The sequence below is a fragment of the Ranitomeya variabilis genome, chromosome 1 (assembly GCF_051348905.1).
Source record: "Ranitomeya variabilis isolate aRanVar5 chromosome 1, aRanVar5.hap1, whole genome shotgun sequence".
Classification (NCBI taxonomy): Eukaryota; Metazoa; Chordata; class Amphibia; order Anura; family Dendrobatidae; genus Ranitomeya; species Ranitomeya variabilis.
Window position 1 is genome coordinate 605,642,747 of NC_135232.1, and position 13,094 is coordinate 605,655,840.

Sequence of the window (13,094 nt, forward strand, 5' to 3'; positions counted from 1 at the left end):
ACAAGACGGAGAAGCGTGCTGTAACTTATTGGCGCCGAAGACTTGGACTGCTGCAGCCTGTGTGGAATCCTGCCTGAGAGAAGACTCATCTTAGGTTAACGGTACCATAGTCATAGATACCCGGGTATCCCTTTGCAGAGTGTTTAATCGTTACTTTAGAGGTGTAATGCCTATTAGATGTATGTAAGTTATACTCAGTGTGTCATTCCAGGGGCTCCTCTTGATAACACTACATTCAATTTATGCTTGTTCTTGTATTGAGTTGTTCTGTGAGGTAAATTGATTATTAGCCGGTTGGAGTATACAGTTCTCAGGAGACCTTGGAGTGGCACAGTGATTTCAGCTGCTAATGAATTAGTGTATCTTTTGGGTGCATCTGTCTGAGTATTCCTCATATTACCTTACTTATTCTGCCTTTGAGTAAACCACTGTTGGAGATTTCTGCCTTGGTCTTGGTTCGTGACTCACTGGATCTTATTCGGACCTCTGGTCATTACATTTTTTGCGTAGTCGGCAGGATCCAGTGTTTGTCATGGACGAAGGTGAGGGTAGAAACGACTCCGCTGTATCCGCATCCTCCTCGGGGGTTGAGCTTCCCCGGGCAGCCGCGGCGACTCCGGGAGGGTATGTGCCTGTAGGAGCTTTACTTCAGCACATGCCGAAATACGATGGGCGCAATATGGCGTTGCAAAATTGGGCCAAGAGGGTTCGGAGTATTCTGCGCATGTGTAATTTGACCCCCGCGTTACGCGCTGAGCTGGCATTAAATGCACTGGAGGGTGATATTAGGCGTATGGTGATGGTGCGCCCAGAATCAGAGAGGGATACGTTAGAAAAGATTTTGGAACTGTTAGAGGGGAGTTTGGGGGGCCGAGCGCGTGTGGCCCAGCTTCGGTCCCTATTCTTTAATCGTCCCCAAAGAGAGTGTGAGTCCCTGATGCAGTACTCTAATATCTTGCAAGAGACGTTGAATGAGATGAAGCGACTAGACCCGGGGGCCATGGGGGCGTTCCGGGAGGTAGACCGCTTGCTCCGGGATCAATTCATCACCGGGTTAGTCAATAGACTTCTCCGGGACAAACTGTTGGAAATGGCTCGGGCTGCACCAGAATTATCTTTCTGGCAGATTTACCGAGCTGCAGTGGAAAGGGAAGAGAAATCTGCCCATGTGCCCGAGGGGTCAGTGAACAGTGCCCAGCTGGAGGAAGGTGGGTCATCGGGGTCAGGGGGAGAGGGGCTGGTAAGCGTGGTACAAGCTTTGCATGCTGAGGTAAAGGAGTTGAAGCTGAAATTGTCTCAACTGACAGTTGGTCCCACCTATACCCCCTCACGGGGGCCTTCTGCCCCACCCCCTGGAACGGTGACCCCACAGATGGCCAGGTCGCCCTATCAGAATGAGTCAAGCGCTCGTCCACGAGGAACAATTACCTGCTGGAAGTGTGGGCACCAGGGACACATCTCTCATTACTGCCGGACGCTTGCAGCCCCAGAAACCCCGTCGCCGGCTTTAAACTTCCGGCCGCTGCCATGAGAGGGCAAGCAGCAGCGGCCCCACCCGCACAAAGCCCTCGACGGGATGAGCAAGATTTGTTTGCATGTAGTCCAGAGATGGAAGCAGAGTTTGAAGGGCGGAAGATGAGGTGCTTGGTTGACACGGGATCCGAATGTACTATAATGCCTCTAGAAGTATATGAGAGATACTTCAGTCGACTAGTGATGCCAGAGGATGGCCGAGTGATACGACTTACCGCCGCAAATAATGGTCAACTGTTAGTCAAGGGGATCGTGTGGATGCAGCTAAAAATGTTTGGTCAAGAGCTGGGGCAGAAAGGGGTAGTACTGGTGGATCACCCCCCTAGAAGAGGAATGGAGGTGACGCTCGGAATGAACGTGCTGCGAGACTTGAATCACCAGATGTATGCCAGTGAAGGACCCCGATACTGGGCCCGGGCGACAAGACACCGACCCACACAGAGAATTTTACACCGTCTAGTGCTGAGTTGCGACTTGCTGAAAAGTGCGGTCCCAGGTGGCCGGGTGGGCCGGGTCCGAGTGCCATCGCGGGCCCCATCCTGCTGGGACCCAGACAAGAGGAACTCTTAATGCTGCCGGTGGGAGCTGCACAGAGATTGAATGGGCTTGAAGTGCTACTTGAGCCCGCCCAAGAGAGTTCCTCATTTGCCAAAGTACATGTGGCCCGGTCTTTGGCGATTGTAAAGAATGGACGGGTGCCGGTCCGATGCATCAATGTTTTAGATGAGGCTGTTACAATTCCCGCTGGGACCATACTGGCTGAACTGTTTGTGCCGGCAGAGAAGGTGCCAGAAAATGCAGGATTCGAACTGCGACCAGATCAACAGTCATCCTGGACATTTGCGGTCGAGGTAGGCCGGACTGAACCTCCTACTGAAGAATGGAATGGTCATGTGATCATGGAGCAGATGGGGGTGGATCGGGAGAAGCTGACCCCAGTGCAGTTGGAGCAGTTGGAGAGAGTTTTGTGGGAGCATCAAGAGACCTTTTCCCGACATGGAGAGGACTTTGGGTGTACCCAGACGATTGAGCATGAGATTCCAACGGGGGATACTCCACCCATCAGAGAAAGATATAGTCAAATCCCTCCAGCGCTCTATCAAGAGGTGAAGAGCATGGTGGCCAGTATGCTGGACAACCAAGTGATCCGAGAGAGCCGGAGTCCCTGGGCGGCCCCTGTAGTCTTGGTCCGCAAGAAGGATGGGACACTCCGATTTTGTGTGGACTATCGAAAATTGAATGCCCACACCGTAGGGGACGCATATCCTTTACCAGGTATTGAAGAATCCCTGTCGGCCCTGGGTCGGGCCAAGTATTTCTCCACGTTGGATTTGGCAAGCGGGTACTGGCAGGTCCCAATGGCTGAAAAAGATCGGGCCAAGACGGCGTTTGTCTTACCAATGGGGCTCTTTGAGTTCAACCGGATGCCCTTTGGCCTCGCTACCGCCCTGGGAACCTTCCAACGCCTGATGGAACATTGCTTAGGCGATCTAAATTTTGAATCAGTCCTGATATACCCAGACGACATTGTGGTGTTCGGAACCACATTTGAAGATCATCTGGAGAAGCTGCGTCAAGTTCTCCGACGGCTCAGGAGCTACGGCCTGAAAATAAAGCCAAAAAAATGTCAATTGTTACGAAAGCAGATTGAGTATTTGGGACACCTGGTGACCCCGGACGGGGTACTACCTATAGCCAGTAAGATTAAGGCGGTACAAGAGTGGCCACCTCCCTGTGACCTGCGAGAAGTGCGGGCCTTCCTGGGCCTAGCAGGATACTATCGGCGGTTTGTGCCTAAGTTCTCACAAGTGGTGGGTCCCTTGAACGAACTTTTGAGAGGGACAGCGCTGGGTCCTCGAAACCGCCCCATCCCATGGGGGCGCCTACAGGAAAAGGCATTTGATGAAGTGAAAACCGCCCTCACGAGTGCCCCATTGCTGGCATACGCCCGGTTTGACACTCCTTTTTTGTTGTATACCGATGGTAGTCTTCATGGGTTGGGGGCAGTACTAGCACAGGTGCAGGACGGCCGAGAGCGAGTGATTTCTTATGGCAGCACGTCTTTAAGAGACTCCGAGCGAAATCCGGCCAATTACAGCTCATTCCGACTGGAATTACTGGCCCTGGTGTGGGCAATGACAGAACGCTTCGCCGAGTATCTAACAGGGGCTGAGGTGCTAGTCATGACAGATAACAACCCGCTAGCTCACTTAGAGAATGCGAAACTGGGAGCGTTGGAGCAGCGGTGGGTTGCCAGACTGGCCAAGTTCAATTACCGCATTAAATTCCGCTCTGGTCGAGAAAACGGCAATGCAGATGCATTGTCAAGAGTGCCCCTTGGGTCGTCAGGGGAAGATGTTGACGAACAACTTGAGGACACTGAAACTCCAGCTTTGGGGCAGATACCTATCTTCCAAAGTGTGGTACACTCAAGTGGGGTGGCCACCGGAATGCCCTGTGTCCTGGGTAAAACACCCTCAGATTGGACAAAAGTCCAGGATGAGTGTCCGGACGTTGCACTTGTGCGTCGTTGGGTACAAAACAAGGTCTGGCCCAGTGCAGAGGACAAGGCTCAGTTGTCCATGGAAGGAATGAAACTCCTTCGACAATGGGATAAATTGTGTGTGGAACAAGGTCTTTTGTATCATAAGGTGTACCTGCCATCTGAGCTGCAGCATCGGTACCAACTGATAATTCCTGTGGGGATGGGTCCCGTGGTCGCTCGTGAGGCGCATGAGAAGGGGGCCCATTTTGGAAGTGAAAAGACACTTCAGTGGTTGCAGCAAGTCCTCTATTGCCCTGAGTTGGGAGGGATGGTGGCCGACGAGTGTCGGCAATGCCGAATTTGTGGGCTCAACAAAAGCCCTGAACAGCGGGCTCCCACACAGTCTATTAAGACTTCAGCTCCACTGGAGCTACTCATGATTGACTACGTTTTGATAGGGTACTCTACGTCAGGGTACTCCTATTGCCTGGTGATGACAGATCACATTACCAAGTATGCTGTAGCGGTGCCGACAAGAGATCAGACGGCCAAGTCGGCGGCTGAGGCCGTGTGTCGACATTTCTTCCAAGTGTTCGGGTGTCCGCAGAGAGTACATTCAGATCAAGGGGCCTGCTTTCAGGGGACGCTGATGAGGGAGTTGCACCAGCTCTATGGTATCGAGCAGTCGAGAACAACGCCTTACCACCCTCAGGGTAACGGGGCGTGTGAGCGTTTTAATCGGACCTTGTTGCAAATGTTGAGGTCCTTAGAGGGTCAGCAACAGACACGCTGGCCTGGGTATCTCCCCGAATTGATGTGGGCTTACAATAACAGGGTGCACAGTACTACTGGTTACTCACCCCACATGTTGATGTTTGGTAGACCTGGCCGAGACATTGAGGATTTGAACATGCCGGATCCCTTCTCCGCCCCCCTTCGGACTGCATCCGAGTGGGTACGAGAGCATTGGCGGCGGTTGAGGGTGGTGCATCAGGTGGTGGGCGACCGCCTTCGCCAGGTGGTCCATAGGGACACGCGACCCGTACAAACAGAGTTGTTCTCTCCGGGAGACAGAGTGTTGGTGAGGACAAAACGACGGTCAGGAAAGCTGAGTGATCGATGGGAGGCGATACCGTATCTGATAAAAAAACAGGTGAATCATGAGATTCCAGTGTACGAGGTCGAGCCGGTAGGGACAGGGGGGCCAACCCGTAATTTGCACCGTAACATGCTACAACGGTGCTGGTTTGAAGATTCGGCGCCTCTTCCCCCAGAGCCGGAGGCCATGTCCCAAGGGGCGGGAACTCTGAATGATCTTGAGTTTGATGGTGTGCTTGTTCCTGCGCCTGCTTATTTGCCCCCTCTGACCAATCTGGTCTTGTGTGATGAGGATGTTGAGGAGAGCGCATCAGATCGACTGCTTGGTCCTGACACTGTATCACGGGACATCGAACCGCAGAAGGAGGCAACTCCACTTGCGCCCGCTAACACGACCACGGAAGTGACTTTAGCTCCCTCTAGGGTTGCACCTGTTGATGTAGGACTCGGGAGAACTACACGATCTACGGCTGGAATACCGCCTCAGCGATATGCTCAGGATGAATTTGAGTGGGAAGGTATGTCGAGGACGCCAACCTCTAGTGGGGTGGCATGTAAGAGGGTGAACTGTAGTCCCACTGAGAGGGCACTAGGACCCTGTGGTTTTTGCCTGCTGCAGCAAAGGACAGACACTGCCAGGCCCCCGGAGACTATGTGTGCTGGTGGGTGGGGTCTGGTGTCGGTTGTGTAAAGTGTGAGATAAGGAAGTGAGAGCAGAGAAGAAAAGGCGGGAAAGGAGAAGGAAGCAGCAGTGATATAGAAAGAGACTGTGTGAATTTGCTGCCAGTGTGTTGGAGAAAAGCTTCTAGAGGAATCAACTCTGTGAGAGACTTGTTTTGTTGCTAACGTTTTTCTGGAAACAGTTAAACTTTTATTTTGGAGAACTGAGACTTTAGTGAAAACCCAGTACGTATTTGAGAGTCTGTGGAGTCCCTGTGCATTGAGTTGAGAAACAAGTTGGACAGACTGCTGATATAAAGACGGACGGATTGTTGTAAGAGCATTTCTAGGAACTACAGGAGTAGAGACAACTTCTTTAGGCCACTAAACTAAGTCCCCGGCGTTTGGGCTCGGTATCGGCCGACAAGACGGAGAAGCGTGCTGTAACTTATTGGCGCCGAAGACTTGGACTGCTGCAGCCTGTGTGGAATCCTGCCTGAGAGAAGACTCATCTTAGGTTAACGGTACCATAGTCATAGATACCCGGGTATCCTTTTGCAGAGTGTTTAATCGTTACTTTAGAGGTGTAACGCCTATTAGATGTATGTAAGTTATACTCAGTGTGTCATTCCAGGGGCTTCTCTTGATAACACTACATTCAATTTACGCTTGTTCTTGTATTGAGTTGTTCTGTGAGGTAAATTGATTATTAGCTGGTTGGAGTATACAGTTCTCAGGAGACCTTGGAGTGGCACAGTGATTTCAGCTGCTGCTGAATTAGTGTATCTTTTGGGTGCATCTGCCTGAGTATTCCTCATATTACCTTACTTATTCTGCCTTTGAGTAAACCACTGTTGGAGATTTCTGCCTTGGTCTTGGTTCGTGACTCACTGGATCTTATTCGGACCTCTGGTCATTACATTTTTGGCGTAGTTGGCAGGATCCAGTGTTTGTCATGGACAAAGGCGAGGGTAGAAACGACTCCGCTGTATCCGCATCCTCCTCGGGGGTTGAGGTTCCCCGGGCAGCCGCGGCGACTCCGGGAGGGTATGTGCCTGTAGGAGCTTTACTTCAGCACATGCCGAAATACGATGGGCGCAATATGGCGTTGCAAGATTGGGCCGAGAGGGTTCGGAGAATTCTGCGCATGTGTAATTTGACCCCCGCGTTACGCGCTGAGCTGGCATTAAATGCACTGGAGGGTGATATTAGGCGTATGGTGATGGTGCGCCCAGAATCAGAGAGGGATACGTTAGAAAAGATTTTGGAACTGTTAGAGCGGAGTTTGGGGGGCCGAGCGCGTGTGGCCCAGCTTCGGTCCCTATTCTTTAATCGTCCCCAAAGAGAGTGTGAGTCCCTGATGCAGTACTCTAATATCTTGCAAGAGACGTTGAATGAGATGCAGCGACTAGACCCGGGGGGCCATGGGGGCGTTCCGGGAGGTAGACCGCTTGCTCCGGGATCAATTCATCACCGGGTTAGTCAATAGACTTCTCCAAGACAAACTGTTGGAAATGGCTCGGGCTGCACCAGAATTATCTTTCTGGCAGATTTACCGAGCTGCAGTGGAAAGGGAAGAGAAATCTGCCCATGTGCCCGAGGGGTCAGTGAACAGTGCCCAGCTGGAGGAAGGTGGGTCATCGGGGTCAGGGGGAGAGGGGCTGGTAAGCGTGGTACAAGCTTTGCATGCTGAGGTAAAGGAGTTGAAGCTGAAATTGTCTCAACTGACAGTTGGTCCCGCCTATACCCCCTCACGGGGGCCTTCTGCCCCACCCCCTGGAATGGTGACCCCACAGATGGCCAGGTCGCCCTATCAGAATGAGTCAAGCCCTCATCCACGAGGAACAATTACCTGCTGGAAGTGTGGGCACCAGGGACTCATCTCTCGTTACTGCCGGACGCTTGCAGCCCCAGAAACCCCGTCGCCGGCTTTAAACTTCCGGCCGCTGCCATGAGAGGGCAAGCAGCAGCGGCCCCACCCGCACAAAGCCCTCGACGGGATGAGCAAGATTTGTTTGCATGTAGTCCAGTGATGGAAGCAGAGTTTGAAGGGCGGAAGATGAGGTGCTTGGTTGACACGGGATCCAAATGTACTATAATGCCTCTAGAAGTATATGAGAGATACTTCAGTCGACTAGTGATGCCAGAGGATGGCCGAGTGATACGACTTACCGCCGCAAATAATGGTCAACTGTTAGTCAAGGGGATCGTGTGGATGCAGCTAAAAATGTTTGGTCAAGAGCTGGGGCAGAAAGGGGTAGTACTGGTGGATCACCCCCCTAGAAGAGGAATGGAGGTGACGCTCGGAATGAACGTGCTGCGAGACTTGAATCACCAGATGTATGCCAGTGAAGGACCCCGATACTGGGCCCGGGCGACAAGACACCGACCCACACAGAGAATTTTACACCGTCTAGTGCTGAGTTGCGACTTGCTGAAAAGTGCGGTCCCAGGTGTCCGGGTGGGCCGGGTCCGAGTGCCATCATGGGCCCCGATCCTGCTGGGACCCAGACAAGAGGAACTCTTAATGCTGCCGGTGGGAGCTGCACAGAGATTGAATGGGCTTGAAGTGCTACTTGAGCCCGCCCAAGAGAGTTCCTCATTTGCCAAAGTACATGTGGCCCGGTCTTTGGCGATTGTAAAGAATGGACGGGTGCCGGTCCGATGCATCAATGTTTTAGATGAGGCTGTTACAATTCCCGCTGGGACCATACTGGCTGAACTGTTTGTGCCGGCAGAGAAGGTGCCAGAAAATGCAGGATTCGAACTGCGACCAGATCAACAGTCATCCTGGACATTTGCGGTCGAGGTAGGCCGGACTGAACCTCCTACTGAAGAATGGAATGGTCATGTGATCATGGAGCAGATGGGGGTGGATCGGGAGAAGCTGACCCCAGTGCAGTTGGAGCAGTTGGAGAGAGTTTTGTGGGAGCATCAAGAGACCTTTTCCCGACATGGAGAGGACTTCGGGTGTACCCAGACGATTGAGCATGAGATTCCAACGGGGGATACTCCACCCATCAGAGAAAGATATCGTCAAATCCCTCCGGCGCTCTATCAAGAGGTGAAGAGCATGGTGGCCAATATGCTGGACAACCAAGTGATCCGAGAGAGCCGGAGTCCCTGGGCGGCCCCTGTAGTCTTGGTCCGCAAGAAGGATGGGACACTCCGATTTTGTGTGGACTATCGAAAATTGAATGCCCACACCGTACGGGACGCATATCCTTTACCCCGTATTGAAGAATCCCTGTCGGCCCTGGGTCGGGCCAAGTATTTCTCCACGTTGGATTTGGCAAGCGGGTACTGGCAGGTCCCAATGGCTGAAAAAGATCGGGCCAAGACGGCGTTTGTCTTACCAATGGGGCTCTTTGAGTTCAACCGGATGCCCTTTGGCCTCGCTACCGCCCCGGGAACCTTCCAACGCCTGATGGAACATTGCTTAGGCGATCTAAATTTTGAATCAGTCCTGATATACCTAGACGACATTGTGGTGTTCGGAACCACATTTGAAGATCATCTGGAGAAGCTGCGTCAAGTTCTCCGACGGCTCAGGAGCTACGGCCTGAAAATAAAGCCAAAAAATGTCAATTGTTACGAAAGCAGATTGAGTATTTGGGACACCTGGTGACCCCGGACGGGGTACTACCTATAGCCAGTAAGATTAAGGCGGTACAAGAGTGGTCACCTCCCTGTGACCTGCGAGAAGTGCGGGCCTTCCTGGGCCTAGCAGGATACTATCGGCGGTTTGTGCCTAAGTTCTCACAAGTGGTGGGTCCCTTGAACGAACTTTTGAGAGGGACAGCGCTGGGTCCTCGAAACTGCCCCATCCCATGGGGGCCCCTACAGGAAAAGGCATTTGATGAAGTGAAAACCGCCCTCACGAGTGCCCCATTGCTGGCATACGCCCGGTTTGACACTCCTTTTCTGTTGCAAACATGCCGGATCCCTCCTCCGCCCCCCTTCGGACTGCATCCGAGTGGGTACAAGAGCATCGGCGGCGGTTGAGGGTGGTGCATCAGGTGGTGGGTGACCGCCTTCGCCAGGTGGTCCATAGGGACATGCGACCCGTACAAACAGAGTTGTTCTCTCCGGGAGACAGAGTGTTGGTGAGGACAAAACGACGGTCAGGAAAGCTGAGTGACCGATGGGAGGCGATACCGTATCTGATAAAAAAACAGGTGAATCCTGAGATTCCAGTGTACGAGGTCGAGCCGGTGGGGACAGGGGGGCCAACCCGTAATTTGCACCGTAACATGCTACAACGGTGCTGGTTTGAAGATTCGGCGCCTCTTCCCCCAGAGCCGGAGGCCGTGTCCCAAGGGGCGGGAACTCTGAATGATCTTGAGTTTGATGGTGTGCTTGTTCCTGTGCCTGCTTATTTGCCCCCTCCGACCAATCTGGTCTTGTGTGATGAGGATGTTGAGGAGAGCGCATCAGATCGACTGCTTGGTCCTGACACTGTATCACGGGACATCGAACCGCAGAAGGAGGCAACTCCACTTGCGCCCGCTAACACGACCACGGAAGTGACTTTAGCTCCCTCTAGGGTTGCACCTGTTGATGTAGGACTCAGGAGAACTACACGATCTACGGCTGGAATACCGCCTCAGCGATATGCTCAGGATGAATTTGAGTGGGAAGGTATGTCGAGGACGCCAACCTCTAGTGGGGTGGCATGTAAGAGGGTGAACTGTAGTCCCACTGAGAGGGCACTAGGACCCTGTGGTTTTTGCCTGCTGCAGCAAAGGACAGACACTGCCAGGCCCCCGGAGACTATGTGTGCTGGTGGGTGGGGTCTGGTGTCGGTTGTGTAAAGTGTGAGATAAGGAAGTGAGAGCAGAGAAGAAAAGGCGGGAAAGGAGAAGGAAGCAGCAGTGATATAGAAAGAGACTGTGTGAATTTGCTGCCAGTGTGTTGGAGAAAAGCTTCTAGAGGAATCAACTCTGTGAGAGACTTGTTTTGTTGCTAACGTTTTTCTGGAAACAGTTAAACTTTTATTTTGGAGAACTGAGACTTTAGTGAAAACCCAGTACGTATTTGAGAGTCTGTGGAGTCCCTGTGCATTGAGTTGAGAAACAAGTTGGACAGACTGCTGATATAAAGACGGACGGATTGTTGTAAGAGCATTTCTAGGAACTACAGGAGTAGAGACAACTTCTTTAGGCCACTAAACTAAGTCCCCGGCGTTTGGGCTCGGCATCGGCCGACAAGACGGAGAAGCGTGCTGTAACTTATTGGCGCCGAAGACTTGGACTTCTGCAGCCTGTGTGGAATCCTGCCTGAGAGAAGACTCATCTTAGGTTAACGGTACCATAGTCATAGATACCCGGGTATCCTTTTGCAGAGTGTTTAATCGTTACTTTAGAGGTGTAACGCCTATTAGATGTATGTAAGTTATACTCAGTGTGTCATTCCAGGGGCTCCTCTTGATAACACTACATTCAATTTACGCTTGTTCTTGTATTGAGTTGTTCTGTGAGGTAAATTGATTATTAGCCGGTTGGAGTATTCAGTTCTCAGGAGACCTTGGAGTGGCACAGTGATTTCAGCTGCTGCTGAATTAGTGTATCTTTTGGGTGCATCTGCCTGAGTATTCCTCATATTACCTTACTTATTCTGCCTTTGAGTAAACCACTGTTGGAGATTTCTGCCTTGGTCTTGGTTCGTGACTCACTGGATCTTATTCGGACCTCTGGTCATTACACGGGAAATAGCCAGGAACCAAGAATGTAGAGGGCTTCAAGCGACTTCCCAGTCCGGCCAATACGGGCCCTGAGGCTTTTGTTTTTTCCAGGCTTTGGGGGACCGGCAGAGATCGGGGAACCAGGAGCTGCCAGGCCCCATTTAGACAGTGCAGTCGCCGCGTGAGACGGAGTCAGGCAGGTGGTAATAGATCCATCTTTGCGAATGAGAAGCTTGGTGGGGAACCCCCATCGGTATAAGATGCCCTTTTCCCTGAGGATCGCAGTGTAAGGACCAAAAGCTCTACGGAGGGCCAAAGTGCCCGGAGAGAGGTCTGGGAAGACAGTGATGTGGGTAAATCTATCAGGTAAAGCTGGATTCTTTCTTAGTGCCTGGAGAAAGTCCTCTTTCATTCCATAGAAGTGTATGCGAGCGATCACATCTCTGGGGACTGAGGGCCCCAGGCCAGGCGGCTTAGGGACCCGGTGCACGCGGTCAATTATAATATCTTTTGAGGCAAACTGAGGGAGAACAGCCAAAATAAAGTGCTGTAGGAAAGCTTTCAAGTCTCCTGGCAAGATGGATTCTTCAATGCCTCTGAGCTTAACATTATTCCTCCTGGACCTATCTTCCAAGTCCAGGGTCTTGGCATGAGTTTTAGTGACCAAACTTTGCAGAGTCTCATGTGCGTCCCATATCTCATTATGAGAGGAGACCAGCTCCGCCATTTTGCGCTCCAGGCGATCAGTGCGGTTCCCCAATTCCACCACCTCCCCTCTTAGATCTGCCAGCATAGTACGCATATCCTCCTGTATAGAAGACCTGATATCCCCAAGCAGACCCCTGAGCAGAGCGGCAGTCACCGGGGCATCAGCAGAATCCGGTGCTGCAGCGCCTGAAAGCGACACCTGAGCGCCGCGTTGTGAGGAGCGGGAGGCCCTGGGTGAGGATGGCGCCATCTTGGGATCCTGCGGCGGCTGAGAGGAGGCCACAAAGAAATCAATAATCCACCTGGAAGGATCACGGGCACCAGTTTTAGATTTCCCCATGCACTCACCGCCGCTCCAGGGAACTATGCCAGCACTATGGGAGACGGAGAAGCCACCGGTGAGAAGATATGAGCCGCTTTAAGGTTCCTGGGCACGGAGCTCCCGCTCTGTGCGACCTACTCCATCAGCAGATAGGCCACGCCCCCTCTTTTTACCAGTTTTGAACTGCATTTAGCCTACTTACTTATTTAGGCCTACTAACTGTGTCTACCTCCCATTACAGTTGTCCTCCACTGAACAAAGCTATGCCGCCTGTGTACTCCTGTTACCAATTTTGAATTGCATTTAGCCTACTTACTTATTTGGGCCTAGTAACTGTGTCAGCCAGTCCTTACAGTTGTCCTCCACTGAACAAAGCTATGCCGCCTGTGTACTCCTGTTACCAATTTTGAACTGCATTTACCCTACTTACTTATTTGGGCCTAGTAACTGTGTCAGCCAGTCCTTACAGTTGTCCTCCACTGAACAAAGCTATGCCGCCTGTGTACTCCTGTTACCAATTTTTAACTGCTTTTAGCCTACTTTTTTATTTTGGGCCTATATCTGTGTTTCCTCCTCATCCTGCCCATTGCCCAGCCACTGCTATA